This window comes from Hemiscyllium ocellatum, chromosome 13 (genome assembly GCF_020745735.1).
Source record: "Hemiscyllium ocellatum isolate sHemOce1 chromosome 13, sHemOce1.pat.X.cur, whole genome shotgun sequence".
Lineage (NCBI taxonomy): Eukaryota > Metazoa > Chordata > Chondrichthyes > Orectolobiformes > Hemiscylliidae > Hemiscyllium > Hemiscyllium ocellatum.
In genome coordinates, this window is record NC_083413.1 from 40,098,395 (window position 1) to 40,116,399 (window position 18,005).

Here is an 18,005-nt window from a genome sequence, read left to right on the forward strand (position 1 = left end):
CATTCTGAAGAAGCGTCACTGGACTCAAAAAATTAACTCTGCTTTCTTTCCATCGATGCTGTCAGACCTATAGAGTTTTTGCAGCCATATTTGTTTCTGTCTCCAGCCTTTGTTGAAATTGCAGGGCACTTGCTTCAATTACTAGACCATTCAGGGATATTCTTGAATAAAGAGTTGTATTTTAATATGAAAATCATATCATGGAACAATAATTTCCACTATTATTTTCCTGGTGGGAATGTCCTATATAATCAGCTTGCTTGTGTAAAATAGACAGCCAAAGTTTAGGTATACTGTGAGGATTGAATGTTATGGCTAGATTTCTGATTACAGGATTTTTGTTTTCTTATGCACGATCTTTATTTGCTGCTTTCAAAATTAGAAACTGGGCACATTACGAGTGCCCTTCACTCTGTTTCTTTGGAGGATGGTGAAGAATATAAATGAAGAATCTGAGAGAAGTTCATAAAGCCATACGAACAGAAGTAGGCCATTTGGCCCACTGAATCCACCCCACTATTCAATAAGATCATGGCTGATCTGATAATCCCCAATTCTACTTTCCTGCCTTTTCCCTTACTGATTAAAATTCTGTCTCTCTCATCCGTGAATATATTTAATGACCCAGCCTTGCCAGCACTCGGAGGTAAAAAACTCCAGAGATTTACAACTTTCTGAAAGAAGAAATTCTTCCTCATATCCTCCTAAACTGGGGAATCCCTCACTTTGAGATTATGCCTCTGGTTCTAGACTCTCCCATACAAAAACAAACTCTCCTTATCTACCCTGCCAAACTTCCTAAGAGTGCTGTATGTTTCAGTAAGGTCATCTCTCATTCTTTGAAACTCTAGTGAGTCCAGGCCGAGCCTACTCAACCTCTCCTCATAAGAACATCCTTCCGTACCAGGAACAACCAAGTTAATCTTCTCTGGATTGCCTCCAATGCCTATATATCTTTCATTAGCTAAGGGGAGCAAAACTATTCATGGCATTCTAGGGTATGGGCTCATTAGTACCTTGTGTAGTTTTAGAAAAACTTTCTTATTTTTACACTTCATTCCCTTTGAAAAACTCTCAACAAGCATTGCCTTCTCTATTACTTGCTGCACTTGGAAGCTAACATTTTATAATTTATGCATGAGTGTCCACATATCATTTTAACTCTAGCTGCCTGCTTTCTTTTTCCATTTAAATAATATTCTGCTCCACCATTCTTCCTGCCAAGGTGTGTATTCTCACATTTTTCCACATTATGTTATATCTTCAAATTTTTTTGAACACATGTAACCTCTCCATATCCCTCTTTAGAATCTTTATGTCATCCTCGCCACTTGCCTTCCCATCTATTCTTGTTTCATCCATAATCTTTGTGATAGAACATTTCGTCTCTCATCATTGATACATATTGAAAATAATCATAACCCCCAGCAATGATCTCTGTCATACTCCATCAGTTAAAGATTGCCATTCTGAAAATGATCCCTGTCCTAACTCACTGTCTTCTATTAGTTAGCCAATCTTCCATCTATGCTAATGTATAACCGTCAACATCATGGTCTCTTATCTTAATAATTATTTATGTCTATTTATTCTCCTTTATCTATCCTACTTGTTACTTCCTTGTAGAATTCCAATACATTCGGGTGGCACAGTGGTTAGCACTACTGCCTCACAGCGCCATAGACCCGGGTTCAATTCCCGCCTCAGGCGACTGACTGTGTAGAGTTTGCACATTCTCCCCTTGTCTGCGTGGGTTTCCTCCGGGTGCTCCGGTTTCCTCCCACAGTCCAAAGATGTGCGGGTCAGGTGAATTGGCCATGCTAAATTGCCCGTAGTGTTAGGTAAGGTGTAAATGTAGGGGTATGGGTGGGTTGCGCTTCGGCAGGTCGGTGTGGACTTGTTGGGCCGAAGGGCCTGTTTCCACACTGTAAGTAATCTAATCAAAAAAATTTGTCAGACTTGACTTCCCCTTCACAAAGCTATGCTGAATCCCCTTGATTTTATTATGTATTTCTAAATTCTCTGCTTTTACATTCTTTGTAATAGACACTAAAGTTTTCTAATGACAGAAGTTAAGCTAACATGCTTATACATATAAGTTTTTTTTTCTCTGTCTCTCTTTCAGCCCTTTAGTTCTTGAATAAAGGTGTTACATTAGCAGTTTTCCAATTTTTTGGGACTTTTCCAGAATCCAGGGATTCTTGGAAGATTACTAGCAGTGCATCTATTATCTCTGTAGCTACTTTCTTTAATGTTCTAGGATATGTTTCCACTCAAAGGAGTAGTGGGCCATAAATCAAGCCCTGCTATGCCTAGAGTCATATCAAATGTTAAAGGTTTTTTTGAAGATATGCGTAGTATCCAAATTTATCCGACTTTCAGACCAAGGTTGATGGAAAGTATGAGCTCAGTTTCGGAACTAAGCAAGAATGAATATTTATTATAAGTAATTAGGCTATAGCTATTAGTGAACAGATATAAACTATGGGCATATAATATTGCTAATTAAATGTCCTTATGAAATGCCCCTTTACACAAACACACAGGGAAATAAAGAGGGAAAATAAATTATTATGAAAGTAGAGAAAAACTTGTTTTTTCTTTGCTTCCTGATTCCAATATTGTGATAATCCTACTTCAGTTGTGAAGCTTTTCATTTCAGTTGTCTTTCTCTGGAAGCAGTAGAAGTACAGAGCAACTGATACACTTAGAACAAAATGTAACTGATTAATCAATTCAAAATTCAAAACTTACAGAAACTGTTTAAGGAAAGGTAACTGGTTTCCTTTAAGTTTAAACTGAGTTTATTTTTTACTGCAGAGAACAGGCAGCTTCTTATGGGAAGAATAACAGCATACCCTTCTGTCTTCGATTCTCTCTGTGTGTCTCTGTAATTTGTTTCCAGTTTCAACCTATTCAGTAAGCTGAACATCAATCAATATCGCTTGATTCCTACCCTCCTTATCATCTGAAGTCATAACCGAATAAAACAGATTCACAATAAGTATTACATTCTTTGCTGTGAAATGATGTAGCCATTCTGGTTGAGTCCTTTTGTTTTAACAATGATCAGCTCTTTCTCCTTACAAATAGCAGTTTGTAAAGACTGAAAAATTTAAAAAACATAGCTGCAATACATTGGGTACAGGGAACAAATTGACCTTTAGTTTACCTAGTACATTTAATCCAGCGATAGTTATTGTATTTATTTTCTCTTCTACTTTTGTCCCTTGATTTTTTAGGATGTTTGGAATGCTATTAGTGTCTTCTATCTTGAATAATGATGCAAAGTAATTATTCAACTCCTCTGCCATTTCCTAGTTCCCCATTATTGTCATCCAGCCTCAATTTCTAAGAGTACATTTACTTTTGTCTTTTACTTCCTTCTTCATCTCTTTAACAAAGCTTTTAGTGTCAATTTTATTTTACTTACCAGCTTGACCTCAAAATTTCTTTCTTTCTTTTTTTGTTAAACTTTTGTAGATTCTTAAAACTTGCCCAATCCTCTGTCTTAACACTAATCTTTGCTACATTATATTTTTTTCAATGCAATACATTCTAAATTGGTTGACTATGGTTGATTTAACTCTTCCAAGAATCCTTCTTTCTCACTGGGAATACATTTTTGTTGTGATTCATGAACTTTTTTCTTAAACTTCAACTATTGTTCATCAACTTTCTTTGCTGGTAAACTCCTTTCCTAGTCCATTCTTGACAACTCCATCTCCATTCCTTTTTAATTGCAATTATTTAAGCTAGTACAGTTGTTTCTAACTCAAGTTTCTCACTCTCAAACAAGTGATAAATTTTACTATTTTATGGTCACTGTTTCCTAAGAACTTTTATTTTGACCTCATATGTTAAACCTGCTTAATTACATGTCACCAGACCCAAAATTTGGATCCACAATTTGTTATTACAGCAAACTGACTCAAATATGTTCTGTGAATTCTTCCTTGTGGCTATTTCTGCCAACTTGATTTTCCTAGCTACATGAAAATTAAAGCCACCTGTGATCAATATGTGTTCCCTCATTATCTCTAGATGTATTTTCTGTCCTACAAAATAGCTACTGCTAGGGGCACATACATTACCAGTGTCTTCTTTCCATTGTCATTTCTTACCTCCACCTATATACATTCTACATCTTCTGATTCAAGATCATTTCTTACCATCATATTTTCATTATCCCATATCATTTGAACAAAGTTATGTCATCACCCTTCCTATCTAGCCTTTCGAAAAGTCACACACCTTGAATGTTCTTCTCCCAGCTTTAAGCTCCTTGTAACCATTTCTCCAAATTGGCTATAAAACCATTAATAGGAAATTCGACGTTTCGGGCATAAGCCCTTCATCAGGAATGAGGAGAGTGTGCTAAGCAGGCTAAGATAAAAGGTAGGGAGGAGGGACTTGGGGGAGGGGCGATGGAGATGTGATAGGTGGAAGGAGGTCAAGGTGAGGGTGATAGGCTGGAGTGGGGTGGGGGCGGAGAGGTCAGGAAGAAGATTGCAGGTTAGGAGGGCGGTGCTGAGTTGAGGGAACCGACTGAGACAAGGTGGGGGGAGGGGCAATGAGGAAACTGGAGAAATCTGAGTTCATTCCTTGTGGTTGGAGGGTTCCCAGGCGGAAGATGAGGCGCTCCTCCTCCAGCCGTCGTGTTGTTATGTTCTGCCGGTGGAGGAGTCCAAGGACCTGCATGTCCTCGGTGGAGTGGGAGGGAGAGTTAAAGTGTTGAGCCACGGGGTGGTTGGGTTGGTTGGTCCGGGCGTCCCAGAGGTGTTCTCTGAAGCGTTCGGCAAGTAAGCGGCCCGTCTCCCCAATATAGAGGAGGCCACATTGGGTGCAGCAGATGCAATAGTTGATGTGTGTGGAGGTACAGGTGAACTTGTGGCGGATATGGAAGGATCCCTTGGGGCCTTGGAGGGAAGTGAGGGAGGAGGTGTGGGCGCAAGTTTTACATTTCCTGCGGTTGCAGGGGAAGGTGCCAGGAGCAGGCTGAGACAATGGGTCGGCCGGTAGGAGCAGGCTGAGACTGGTAGCAGAGGATGGTTACGATGGTTAACCTGACTGCCCTGGCTGACCCATTGTCTCAGCCTGCTCCTGCCCCACCGAACTCATCTCCGCAAACCTGACTGCCCCGGCCGACCCATTGTCTCAGCCTGCTCCTGCCCCACCGAACTCATCTCCGCATACCTCGACACGGTTCTGTCCCCTTTAGTCCAAGAACTCCCCACCTACGTTCGGGACACCGCCCACGCCCTCCACCTCCTCCAGGATTTTCGCTTCCCCGGTCCCCAACGCCTTATTTTCACGATGGACATCCAGTCCCTGTACACTTCCATCCCCCATCACGAAGGACTCAAAGCCCTCCGCTTCTTCCTTTCCTGCCACACCAACCAGTACCCTTCCACTGACACCCTCCTTTGACTGACTGAACTGGTCCTCACCCTGAATAACTTCTCTTTTCAATCCTCCCACTTCCTCCAAACTAAAGGAATTGCCATGGGCACCCGCATGGGCCCCAGCTATGCCTGTCTCTTCGTAGGATATGTGGAACAGTCCATCTTCCGCAACTACACTGGCACCACCCCCCACCTTTTCCTCCGCTACATCGATGACTGTATCGGCGCTGCTTCGTGCTCCCACGAGGAGGTTGAACAGTTCATCAACTTTACTAACACCTTCCATCCCGACCTCAAATTCACCTGGACTGTCTCAGACTCCTCCCTCCCCTTCCTAGACCTTTCCATTTCTATCTCGGGCGACCGACTCAACACAGACATCTACTATAAACCGACTGACTCCCACAGCTACCTGGACTACACCTCCTCCCACCCTGCCCCCTGTAAAAGCTCCATCCCATATTCCCAATTCCTTCGTCTCGCCGCATCTGCTCCCAGGAGGACCAGTTCCAACACCGCACAGCCCAGATGGCCTCCTTCTTCAAGGACCGCAGATTCCCCCCAGACGTGATCGACGATGGCCTCCACCGCATCTCCTCCACTTCCCGCTCCTCCGCCCTTGAGCCCCGCTCCTCCAACCACCACCAAGACAGAACCCCACTGGTTCTCACCTACCACCTCACCAACCTCCGTATACAGCGTATCATCCGCCGTCATTTCCGCCACCTCCAAACGGACCCCACCACCAGGGATATATTTCCCTCCCCTCCCCTATCAGCGTTCCGCAAAGACCACTCCCTTCGTGACTCCCTCGTAAGGTCCACACCCCCCACCAACCCAATCTCCACTCCCGGCACCTTCCCCTGCAACCGCAGGAAATGTAAAACTTGCGCCCACACCTCCTCCCTCACTTCCCTCCAAGGCCCCAAGGGATCCTTCCATATCCGCCACAAGTTCATCTGTACCTCCACACCCATCATCTATTGCATCCGCTGCACCCGATGTGGCCTCCTCTATATTGGGGAGACGGGCCGCTTACTTGCGGAACGCTTCAGAGAACACCTCTGGGATGCCCGGACCAACCAACCCAACCACCCCGTGGCTCAACACTTTAACTCTCCCTCCCACTCCACCGAGGACATGCAGGTCCTTGGACTCCTCCACCGGCAGAACATAACACGACGGCTGGAGGAGGAGCGCCTCATCTTGCGCCTGGGAACCCTCCAACCACAAGGAATGAACTCAGATTTCTCCAGTTTCCTCATTTCCCCTCCCCCCACCTTGTCTCAGTCGGTTCCCTCAACTCAGCACCGCCCTCCTAACCTGCAATCTTCTTCCTGACCTCTCCGCCCCCACCCCACTCCAGCCTATCACCCTCACCTTGACCTCCTTCCACCTATCACATCTCCATCGCCCCTCCCCCAAGTCCCTCCTTCCTACCTTTTATCTTAGCCTGCTTAGCACACTCTCCTCATTCCTGATGAAGGGCTTATGCCCGAAACGTCGAATTTCCTGTTCCTTGGATGCTGCCTAACCTGCTGTGCTTTAACCAGCAACACATTTTCAGCTGTGATCTCCAGCATCTGCAGACCTCATTTTTTACCCTATAAAACCATTAAACTTTATTTATGTTATTAATTACTGTAGAGGCAGGCTGTCCTTGTCACAGCATCAGAATGTACAGATGCAAGTAGCTGGGACTAACTATGGATAAATGTGTTGATAAGTTCTTTTTTATGACTTTGGTCGATGATGCAATCATATCACAATTTCTCTTGTTTAATATTTCCACAACAGTTGAGACCATCACAGATCTAAACATCCATGTTTTCAACGTGATCCAAACTGCTACATGGGAGAACAGCAAAATGATCGACCTGCAGTATACTGTTCAGAAGGTAGCTATGGATGCTCAGCTGAAACTTTGTCATCTGAATCATATAGTCAAAAATACCTATACCTCTGCAGTCACATTATCAAAATCACATTCATCATAATTTTTAGAAACCATTTCTTGAATATCATTCCATATGTTGATTCTCTTTCATGCAAAGATTTTTTTTCCTGATATCTTTTTTAAATCTTCCTTTCAGCTTTTTTAAAATCTATGATCATTAATTCCAGTATCCTTGTACACCTCAAAATCATATCTTGGATTAATGCTATTCGTCCTAATTAATAATCTTGTTACTTTAATGTGAACCCTTTCCATTGCCTCCTCCATCTGTAAAGCATCCATTTTCCTGTCTTCATCCCAATTCAATCAACACCAGAAAACAGTTTCATAGATCTTTATGCACTATCTATATTAACTTTGTGATCAAAACTGTGAGCAGTGTTCAGGGTGTGATCTGGCCAAGAGACTGTGCAGTTTTACGATGACATCCTCTAACATATAGTCAGCTTATCAAATGAGACCAAATGTCTAAGGCCTTTCTGCACAAGGGTTCTCCAAGTTTAAAAAAGGTCGTCCAGTTAGAACAATAAAGAATTGTACCAAGTCTGGCCTTCTCTGGAGATTTCTGCCCCTAATTTCAATGTATTCCATTTTGTCTGGCCAGGGACAGGTGAGAGACTCAAATGCAGCAGTATGATGTCAAATTAATTTTGGGGACAATCTGATCCCATGTTTGCTGTTCCAAATGTCTTACCCCCACAGTGTATGTATCATATCTTTATGGTGGAGAGATTGTTTGCTCTTGGTGAAGTGGATAAGATGCTTTCAAGTGCCATGGTTGAAGTTATTTAAATTCAGCCATTTAATCAAGAGAAAAATGCAGACTGTAGCTTTCAGAGTAAAAAAAGTTACTGGCTCCTAAATTGATTTGGTTGACAGGGCATCTGGTCCAGCTTAGAAAAAAACCATTACTATCTGTTCCTGCAGTTTCATTTTGTTGACAATTTACAAGGGATGTCATGAAAAGCTGAGTCCATTGTGAATGATTGGCTGAATTTAAAAAGCCTGAAAAGGTCTTATCTCAGCATGGGGTTGAGGAAAGTTTGTAATTTCATTAACAGTTTTAGTGAGTTTTTAATGAGATTAGAATCATAGAGTCATAGAGTTGTGCAGCACAGAAATGGACTATTCGGTTCAACTTGTCCATGTTGACCAGATATCCTAAGTCAACATAGTTCCGTTTGCCAGCACCTGGCCCATATTCCATTAAGGCCTTCCTATTCATTTTTCCATCCAGATGATTTTAAATGTTGTAATTATACCAGCCTTCCTTACCTCCTCTTGCAGCTCATTCCATCCTCTGCAAGAAAATGTTGCCCCTCAGGCCCCATTTATATCTTTACCCTCTAGCCTTAAATTTACACCCTCTAGTTTTGGACTCCCCTGCCCTGGACAGAATATCCTATCCAGGCACCTCATGATTTTATAAACCTCAAAATGGTTACTCCTCATCATCCAACTCCTGGCAAAATAGCCCCAGCCTATTTAGCCTCTCCCAATAGTTCAAAGCATCCAATCTCAGCAACATTCTTGCCAATGTTTTCTGCACCTTTTCAAATTTAACAATGTCTTTCCAATGGGAGGGAGACCAGAACTGAATGCAGAATTCTAAAAGTGGCCTAACTAATTTCCTGAACAGCAGTAACATGACATCCTAACTCCTATATTCAATGCACTGACCATAAAGGCAAGTGTACCAAATGCCTTCTTCACTACCCTGGTGACTCCATCTTTGAGAGATGCAATGTAACTCCATCTTTGAGAAACTATGGACCTCCACCCCAAGGTCTCTTTGTTTGGCAACTATCCTCAGGACCCTGCCATTACTCTAACTTCTGCCCTGATTTGCCCTACCAGAATAAATTAAGCTCCATCTGCCACTCCTCAGCCCATCTGATCAAGGTCCTGTTGTACTCTTCGAGTAAAAAATGAGGTCTGCAGATGCTGGAGATCACAGCTGCAAATGTGTTGCTGGTCAAAGCACAGCAGGTTAGGCAGCATCTCAGGAATAGAGAATTCGACGTTTCGAGCATAAGCCCTTTGCACCTGTTGTACTCTGAGGCAAGCTTCTTCACTGTCTACCACACTACTAACTTTGGTGTCATCTGCAAACATACTTTCATTATTAATGCCTGAATTAATTATATAATAACGTTATAACACAGGGTAAACCCTCCTGCTTAATTTAAACCAGCAACACAGAGAAGATTTATCCTGCGCAGTAATCTGTGAAAATTTGAGAGGCCAAGAACTATTTAAAGTAAAAATTAACAACTTTATTTCTTGAAGTATAACACAGAATAATTAACTAACAACTATTTACAATTCCTCCCTCAAACCTATCCTTTATTTTCCCCTCTACAATACTGATCTGATAAAAATCCCAATTAAGATTAACAAAACAAAACTTCCTATCTCAAAACCAGGCAGCTTTCGGTTCTTCTCTGTATTCCTTGTCTTCTTGGGGAATCTGCTTCACTGGTTACTGATCGATAAAGGCACCTTTAAGAGAGCTATTTTTGGGCAGTCTTTACATGCTGGTGGCTTAGCAGTTCTCCCCCCCAACTATTCAATTTTCCCTGGTCTTATACCCCCAAAGCATTGGATTGTGTCATTGGCTTTTAAGATTGTCAATATACTCAATTCAAACTTGATTGGAGTTTGGTATTTTTTGGGGTATGATTTAAATTGATTGGTCAAATTTGAAGTTGTTTTTGTCTCCAGGCAACCAGCTAATTGAGTTGTTCAACCTAATGTTACATTCTTTTTCAGAACACTTGGTTCTGTCAGGTAGTCCTACTTGCTAATAACTTTCTTAAAGGTACAGTATACCACATCTTCATAAAAATAATGACAAAAAACAGTGGACCCAACACCAATCCTCACAGTACACTGCTGGTCACAGGCTTCCAGTCTGAAAAACAACCCATTAGCTACATTTAATGTGATTCCTTAATACAAGGTTGCATGTATAACAAATTGAACACTTCTGGGGATTTAAGATCTTAAATATATTTCATGAATAAGAGATTATTTTCCGTATCAATTGCATATGAGTGAGGACTCTATGAGGTTGTTCTATTCCATATTCATCTCCTGTAGCTCTTGAAGTTGACTCATCACCCTATTCTCATGCTCACAAATGATGCTGCTCTTTAACGCTGTTCATTGTCCTGCCCTGTTCAAATAATTATCATCATGAAAGTTTCAACTTAATCCCTGATGTAATTGTAGTTAGCATGGTTCTTCCACTGGTGAGCTCCTTGCCTATGAACGCGAACAAAATAATTATTCATTTATCATTGCCTTGAACATTTCTATATCGGCTGACAAATTTTAGCACCCTGCAGAGAGGCCCTCGTTTCTCAGGAACAGGCAGCTTTCACCACATTTTGTGGATTCCCTTTCTGGGCACCTGTTCGATTATTAAACTTTGTTGGTTCTGGAAAGCCCACTGGAATTATTATTGAATAATCTTAGCAGGAGTTACAGCAAAATGTTACCCTTCCCAGAGATTTGGAGAGCTGAGATACTGCAGCATGCATCAGCTTAATGGTGGGCAGATGCTTCCTTAAGGGAGCAGTGAACGTGATGAATCTGTTAGGTACATATCCACTGGGAAAATCAAATGTAGATTTTTCAGTGTATTAAATAAAATATCAAATACAGCATGAAGTAATTGGAAAAATAGTGATGTTCATTGTAACAGAGACAATAAAGACAAGAAATATGTGCAGCAATGTGAAATGGAAGGGGGATGGTATAGAGGGATACAACTTTTTACCAGCAGCATCTGTTGTTGTCATTAAAAATAACTCATTACCCAAGGAGCAAGAGAATCCAAATAGCAGCCAGTACTACAGACAAGAGAATGCATAGATTGATGGACATATCTTCCATAGGTCAACAATACAGGAAGTATTTCCTCAACACTGTGGAAGAATCGGATGGCACGGTGGCTCAGTGGTTAGCATTGGTGTCTCACAGCACCAGGGTCCCAGGGTCGATTACAGTCTTGGGCAACTGTCTGTGTGGAGTTTACACATTCTCCCCATGTCTGCGTGGGTTTCCTCCGGGTGCTCCAGTTTCCTCCCATAGTCCAAAGATGTGCAGGTCAGGTGAATTGGCCATGCTAAATTGCCCAGGGTGGTCTGAGTAGGTTACTCTCCGGAAGGTCGGTGTGGATTGGTTGGACTGAAGGACCTGTTCCCTCACTGTAGAGAATCTAATCTAATCTAAACACTGCTCATTCATTCCATTAGTTTTATCGGCTGCATGAAGAAGAATATTGTCTGCCTCTGTAGAAAATATCACAGAAATATTTCAAAGAGCACCTAACGAACTGAAGATCGATTCACAAAGAATGCGGGGAAAGGAAGCTTTTTTGACTGAAAAGACTGTAAGTCCCATCATCTCCAGCCTCTCCTTACAACTCAAACCCTCCATTCCTGGCAACATCCTGGGAAGTCTCTTCTGAACCCTCTCCAATTTAATAATATCCTCTCAGTAACAAGAAGATCAGAACTGGACATGGTACTCCAAAAGCTGCCTTATCAATGCCTTGTACAACTACAATATAACATGCCAACTCCAATACTCAAAGGTCTGAGCAATGAAGGCAAGTGTGCTAAACACCTTCTTAACCACCCGATCTACATATGATGCAAACTTCAAAGAATTATGTACCTGAACCCCAAGGTCTCTCTGTTCTACAACATTACCTAAACCCTATTTTTAATTGTATAAGTCTTGCCTTTGTTTGTTTTAACCAAAATACAATACCTCCCATTTATCCAAATTAAATACGATCTGCCACTCTTCAGCCCATTGAGCCAATTGATCAACATCTCTTTGTAATCTTAGATAATCTTCTTCACTGACCACTATGTGCCAATCTAGGTGTCATCTACGAACTTACTAACCATGTTTTGTATATTTTCATCTAAATCATTTATATAAATAATAAACAAAATTGGACCCAATACTGCTGTCTGTGGAATACTGCTGGTCGCAGACTTCCAGTCCAAAAAAAAACCCTCCACCATCACACTCTGCCTCTTGCTGTTAAGCCAATTTTGTATCCAATTGGCAAGCTCACCCTGAATCCCATGTGATCTAACTTATAAAGTAATTGCAATACAAGTTCAGTGGAAACACAAGAACAATTGCACAATTGGCTAAAAACTGCAGCTTACATTTTGTCCAGGGTTTTGTGCTAATCTTCTGCTACTTTACATCAAGAAATCAGGAGAATGCCCAACAATTCTTCCAGATACTCTGCCATTTGTCTAGCCTTCTAAACAGCTTGATTTTTTAAAAACTGTTGTACCATTCAAACATATTCATGCACAGATGTAATTATTTTATTTGTAACATTAAATTCTGAGCAAGTCCCAGGAAAACATTGTTATATAAGGTCAAAGGATAGTTATAATATGAAACAAACATAACTCATGTAAATATGCATAGAGTCATAATGACACAGGAAATGGCTAGTCAATTTGCCAAAATGATATAGACTCCATAGATTAATCCAGTGAATTTCATTCTCCACTTTATCCCCTCAAACCTACAACTTGTTTTCTTCATTGCCTATCTAATTTTGTTTTGAAATCGTTTCCACTCCACTTTTCTCACAGGTACTAAGTTCCAACTTATTCTTAAATGTTCTGTAAAATCATTCTCCCTCACATCCACCATACATCTGTTTCCAAAACTCTTAAATCTGAGTCCCCTAGTCATCAGACCATCAATTAGTGGGAACAATTGTTTGTTTATATTTTTGAAACTTAATGATCTTGCAAAATTCTGTCAAATTTCCTCCCAAGCCTCTTTGTTTCAAGAAGAACAATACATTTCTGTACGTGAACCTTAAAACCAAAATTCAGTATCCCCTTGCAACATTCCAGTAACTCTCCTTTGCAACTTCTCAAATATCCTCATGATTTTCTAAAAGTATTGTGACTAAACTTAGTGCAAACACTCTAATTGTGACCAAACCAAAGCTTTATAATTGTTTGGCATTACTTCCCTACTTTGTATGTCAAACTTGCATCTGTGGAAGATTCTTCATTTTAATAATCGAACAGGTGCCCAGGAAGGGAATCCACAAAATGTGGTGGAAGCTGCCTGTTCTTGAGAGATGGGACCGTCTCTGCAGGGTGTTAAAATTTGTAAGCGGATGTAGAAATGGTCAAGGCAATGATCATTGAATAAATATTTTGTTTAAGAGTTCATAGGCAAGGAGCTCACCAGTGGAAGAACCATGCTGACAAAAATGCTATCAGGGATTAGGATGAAACTTTCAAGATGATAATCATTTGTACAGGGCAGGACCAGTGAGCAATGTTGAGAGCGTGGTGCTGGAAAAGAGGGGCTGATTCCTGATGAAGTGCTTATGCGTGCAACATCGATTCCCCTGCTCCTTCGATGCTGCCTGACCTGCTGTGCCTTTCCAGCACCACACTCTTGACTCAGATCTCCAGCATCTGCTGTCCTCACTTTCTCCTTGGACCAATGAGCAGCGTTGAAGAGCAGCAGCATATGTGAGCATGGGAACAGGGTGATAGGCAAAATTCAGGAAGTGCAGGAAATGGATATAGAATATAACATTGTTTAGAATCGTGCCTGTTACTATATATATTGTTTGTCCTTGTCTCCTTTGTCAAATGCATCACTTCATGCCTCTTTGAATAAATTCCATTTGCGAGTTGTCTGTCCATTCCGTTGTTCTGTTCAAGCTGCATGTCTTGTTGCAATCTATTTAAATCTTCATCATTGTTTGCCACTTGCCAGGTTTGGTGTCATTGGCACATTTTCAAGTTTTACTTAGGATTTCAATCCCTCTCCAAAGAGGCATAACAGTGGGTCAGGACAAGTGTATTAGCTGCACGGGTATTTGTGGGTGGGGGTTAGAAAAAGAGTGGGAGAGCAATAATGATTGGAGATACTGTGGAGGCCCCACGCATTACACCAAAATGGCACACTGTTTTTCTGGTGCTCAGTTCAAGGATATCGCTGAATAGCTGCAGGACATTCTAAGTGAGGGGTAGGGTGGGGTGGGGGGGGGGGGGGTGGGTAAGTATGGGCCACCACCAGCTGTGATCCAGGTCAGTTTCAATAGTCTTAGTAAAAAGAGCTGTATTAGCTGGATGGGTTGCAGCCCAACTGGACCCAAAAGGTTAATATCCTCGCAGTCACATTCTTTAGCGTGGTGGGGAGGGTTTACACAAAGCTGACAGGGAGTTGGGAACCTGTGTGGTGAACTCCAAAAGGGGGAAGCACAGTTAGAAATAAAATATAGAAAGGTGGATTGCAGATGCAGGAGGCAGAAGAGTCAAGAACCAGATGCTCGTAGTCAATGCCCTTACATTTCGAGAACAAAAGCAAGCATTGCAACATATCCCTTGCTGGTGCAAAAATACAGCAGACAAAGTGGTCCTAACATTGCTAACAAAATAAATTGAGAATAGTATTAGATCTAAAGAAGGGTTAAATAAAGTTGCTAGAAAATATAACACATCTAAGGATTGGGAGTTATTTAGAATTCAGAAAAGGAAGGAAATTATTATGGTCTATTCAATTTCTGTTGAGTTGCTGTGGGCCTCTTGGTCTGATGGTGGACATGTGTTCTGTTTAGATGGTATGTTTACCTCTTTCTGATGGGCAGGCTACAGCTGAAGAACAGATTCTGCAGATGAGTTAATGTGCCTGTGGTTGTGACTGAATATTTAGTTGTTCATTTCCACTGTGTAAGATTGAGAGACAACTGCTCCTTGCAGGTCTCAAATTGTCACTTAGGATGGCTTTTGTTCCGATAGTTAAACGTTTTTATCCTGACTGGTTCCCTAATACTCAACTCCAGCAATAATTCAGCAGTTGTGCCAAAATGAAACTTGGCTTCCTGCCATTACACCTTGATTCTTTTCGCTGACGCCTATAAACCTCTGGTTTCAGTCGCATTTTCATTTTTGGAAAATTAAGTTTGTGTGCCATGTGCCACTAGATTTTGATTGGATTTCAGTCCATAGTTCTTCATTTAAGGATTGCCTTGTATACATAGGTACAGGGGTTAGTTCAATTTTTTTGTGATTTTTTAAATTACTTTTACTGCTGCCTCTGCATTTCCATTTGACTGGGGGGAGTGTGGAGAAGATGTGTGTTGTTGAATTTCCCAATCTTTCATGAACCATTGTTGTTCATAACAATATTGGGAATGCCATAATCGTTGAAGTGTGCTTTCAGGCATTTGACCATTTCAGCTGTAGTCATTGAAGTCAACTGGTCCACCTCTTAATAGTCAGAATCATTGTCTATGGTGACAAGATAATCAGTCCCTGCAAGTCTGAAGAGTTCTACTCCCAAATTTGTGCAGGATCTGACTGTGGTGTTGTCATCAGTGGCTCTGCAGCTTGTTCAACTTGGTACTCATTCCAAGCATAGCATTGGCCGACATGGTCCTTGACACTATCAAGCACATTGACCTTTCCTCTGACTTGTCTCAATTCCTTGGTTAGCTTGCATAGATACATTTTTGTACTTTTATTCTCAACTCCGATGGAATAATTACTCCATTCCCTTTGTACAGTATGCAGTCTTGGCCTGCTAATTCATCTTTGTATGCTCAATGTGCTCTGACAGCAATGCTCGTGTCTGTGATGCTGTCTGATCTTCCTTTTATTATTACTTCTTCCAACAAATGGAAATTTGCACCTTGTTGGACAGTTTGCTAGATTTGAGTAAGATTATATTTAGTGTCCCTGCTCAGTTGATGACTTCCACAGTATGATAAATTGTTGCTTCACATTGAATCTGGATGATTTTACACTCTGGTCATGATGGTAATGAAGATAGCCAGGTGGACCTCAAAGAATTTGAGTTCCTTGATTAGAGTTGTCAATCTGATCCAATTAGAGAGCGTTGATTGACAGCTTAAAAACAGGAGTGTCAGATAACCTGTTCACTTTGAGAAGAGTAGAGCATGGTTAATATCGTAGCATTATTTAAGAAAGGCTGGAGGGAAATGCTTGGGAACTACAGACTGGTGAACCTCATGTCCATGGTGGGTAAGTTGTTTGAGGGGATTCTGAGAGACAGGATCTGCAGGCATTTGGAAAGGCAATGACTCATTTGAGATTGTTGGAATGACTTTGTGCGTGTGAAATTGTACCTCGCAAATTTGATTGAAGGAGTGGCCAAGAAAGTAGATAATAGCAATGTGGTAGATGTTCTCAATATGGACTTTAGCAAGGCCTTTGACATGGTATGTAATCGTTTAAAATTAAGTTGCACGGGATCCAGAGAGAGCTGGCCAAGTGGATACAACACTGGCTTGATGGTAGAAGACTGAGGATGGTGGTAGAGGATTGCTTTTCAGACTGGAGGCCTGCGACCGCAGTGTGCTACAGGGATCAGTGCTAAATCAATTGTTATCTGTCATTTATTTAAATGATTTAGATGAGAATGTAGGAGGTATGGTTGATAAGCTCAGAGATGACATCAAGATTGGTGGTATAGTGGACAGTGAAGAAGGTTATCTGGGAATGCAGAGAGATCTTGATCAACTTGGGCAGTGGGCTGAAGAATGGCAGATGGACTTTAATTTAGAAAAATGCAAGGTGTTGCATTTTGGTCAGGCAAACCAGGGCAGGACTTACATAATCGACAGTCGGGCCCTGGGGTACTTTCTAGAACAAAGAAGTCTTGATGTACAGGTCCATAGCTCCTTGAAAATGGAGTCACAGGTAGACAGGGTGGTGAGTATAGGAGTTGGCATGTCTTATTGCAGCTGTACAAGACATTGATGAGACCACATTTGGAGTATTGTGTGCAGTTGTGGTCACCCCATTACAGACAGGATATTATTAAACCAGAAAGAGTGCAGAAAAGATTTATTAGGATATTACTTGGACTGGAAGTTTTGAGTTATAAGGAGAGGTTGGTTAGACTGCAACTTTTTTCACTGGGGTTTAGGACACCGAGGGGTGATCTTGAAGAGGTATATAAAATCATGACAGGCATAGATATGGTAGATAGTCAACAGTTTTCCTCATAGTAGGGGAGTCTAAAACTAGAGGGCAGAGGTTTACTGTGAGAGGGGAAAGGTACAAAAGACTCCAGACTTGCAACATTTTCACACATTTCGGTGGCAATGAGAAAAAAAGCAGTCCTGAAGAAATTTATTCACAGCAGTTATCTTTGAGTTTGCGTAAGCATTTCTGACATCATGCCATTATTTGGGAAGTTTGACTCATTTGATCCTGCCATCAAAGACTGGGCCCAGTATGTGGAAAGAATGCATTATTTTTTCAGGGCAAATGTCACTGGGGCTGGTGAAAGGGATGAGTAATTTCCCTGACAACCAGTGGACCTGTAGCTTTTCCAGTTAATAGGAGCCTAACTTCCAACAAGGCATCAGATACTAAAGCCTTTCAAGAGTTGATGGATTTAGTTAATGAATATCATGACCGTAAGCCTGTTCTAATTCTGAGATGCTATCAGTTTTACTCGGCAGCTTGAGAACCATGGGAACCTTTTTTGGGATTTTGGACTAGGTTAAGATAGTTGGCAGAGGCATGTGACTTTGGTTTAACTTTAAATGAAATGCTGAGAGACCGTTTGGGTATGTAGGATCAATGATGCAA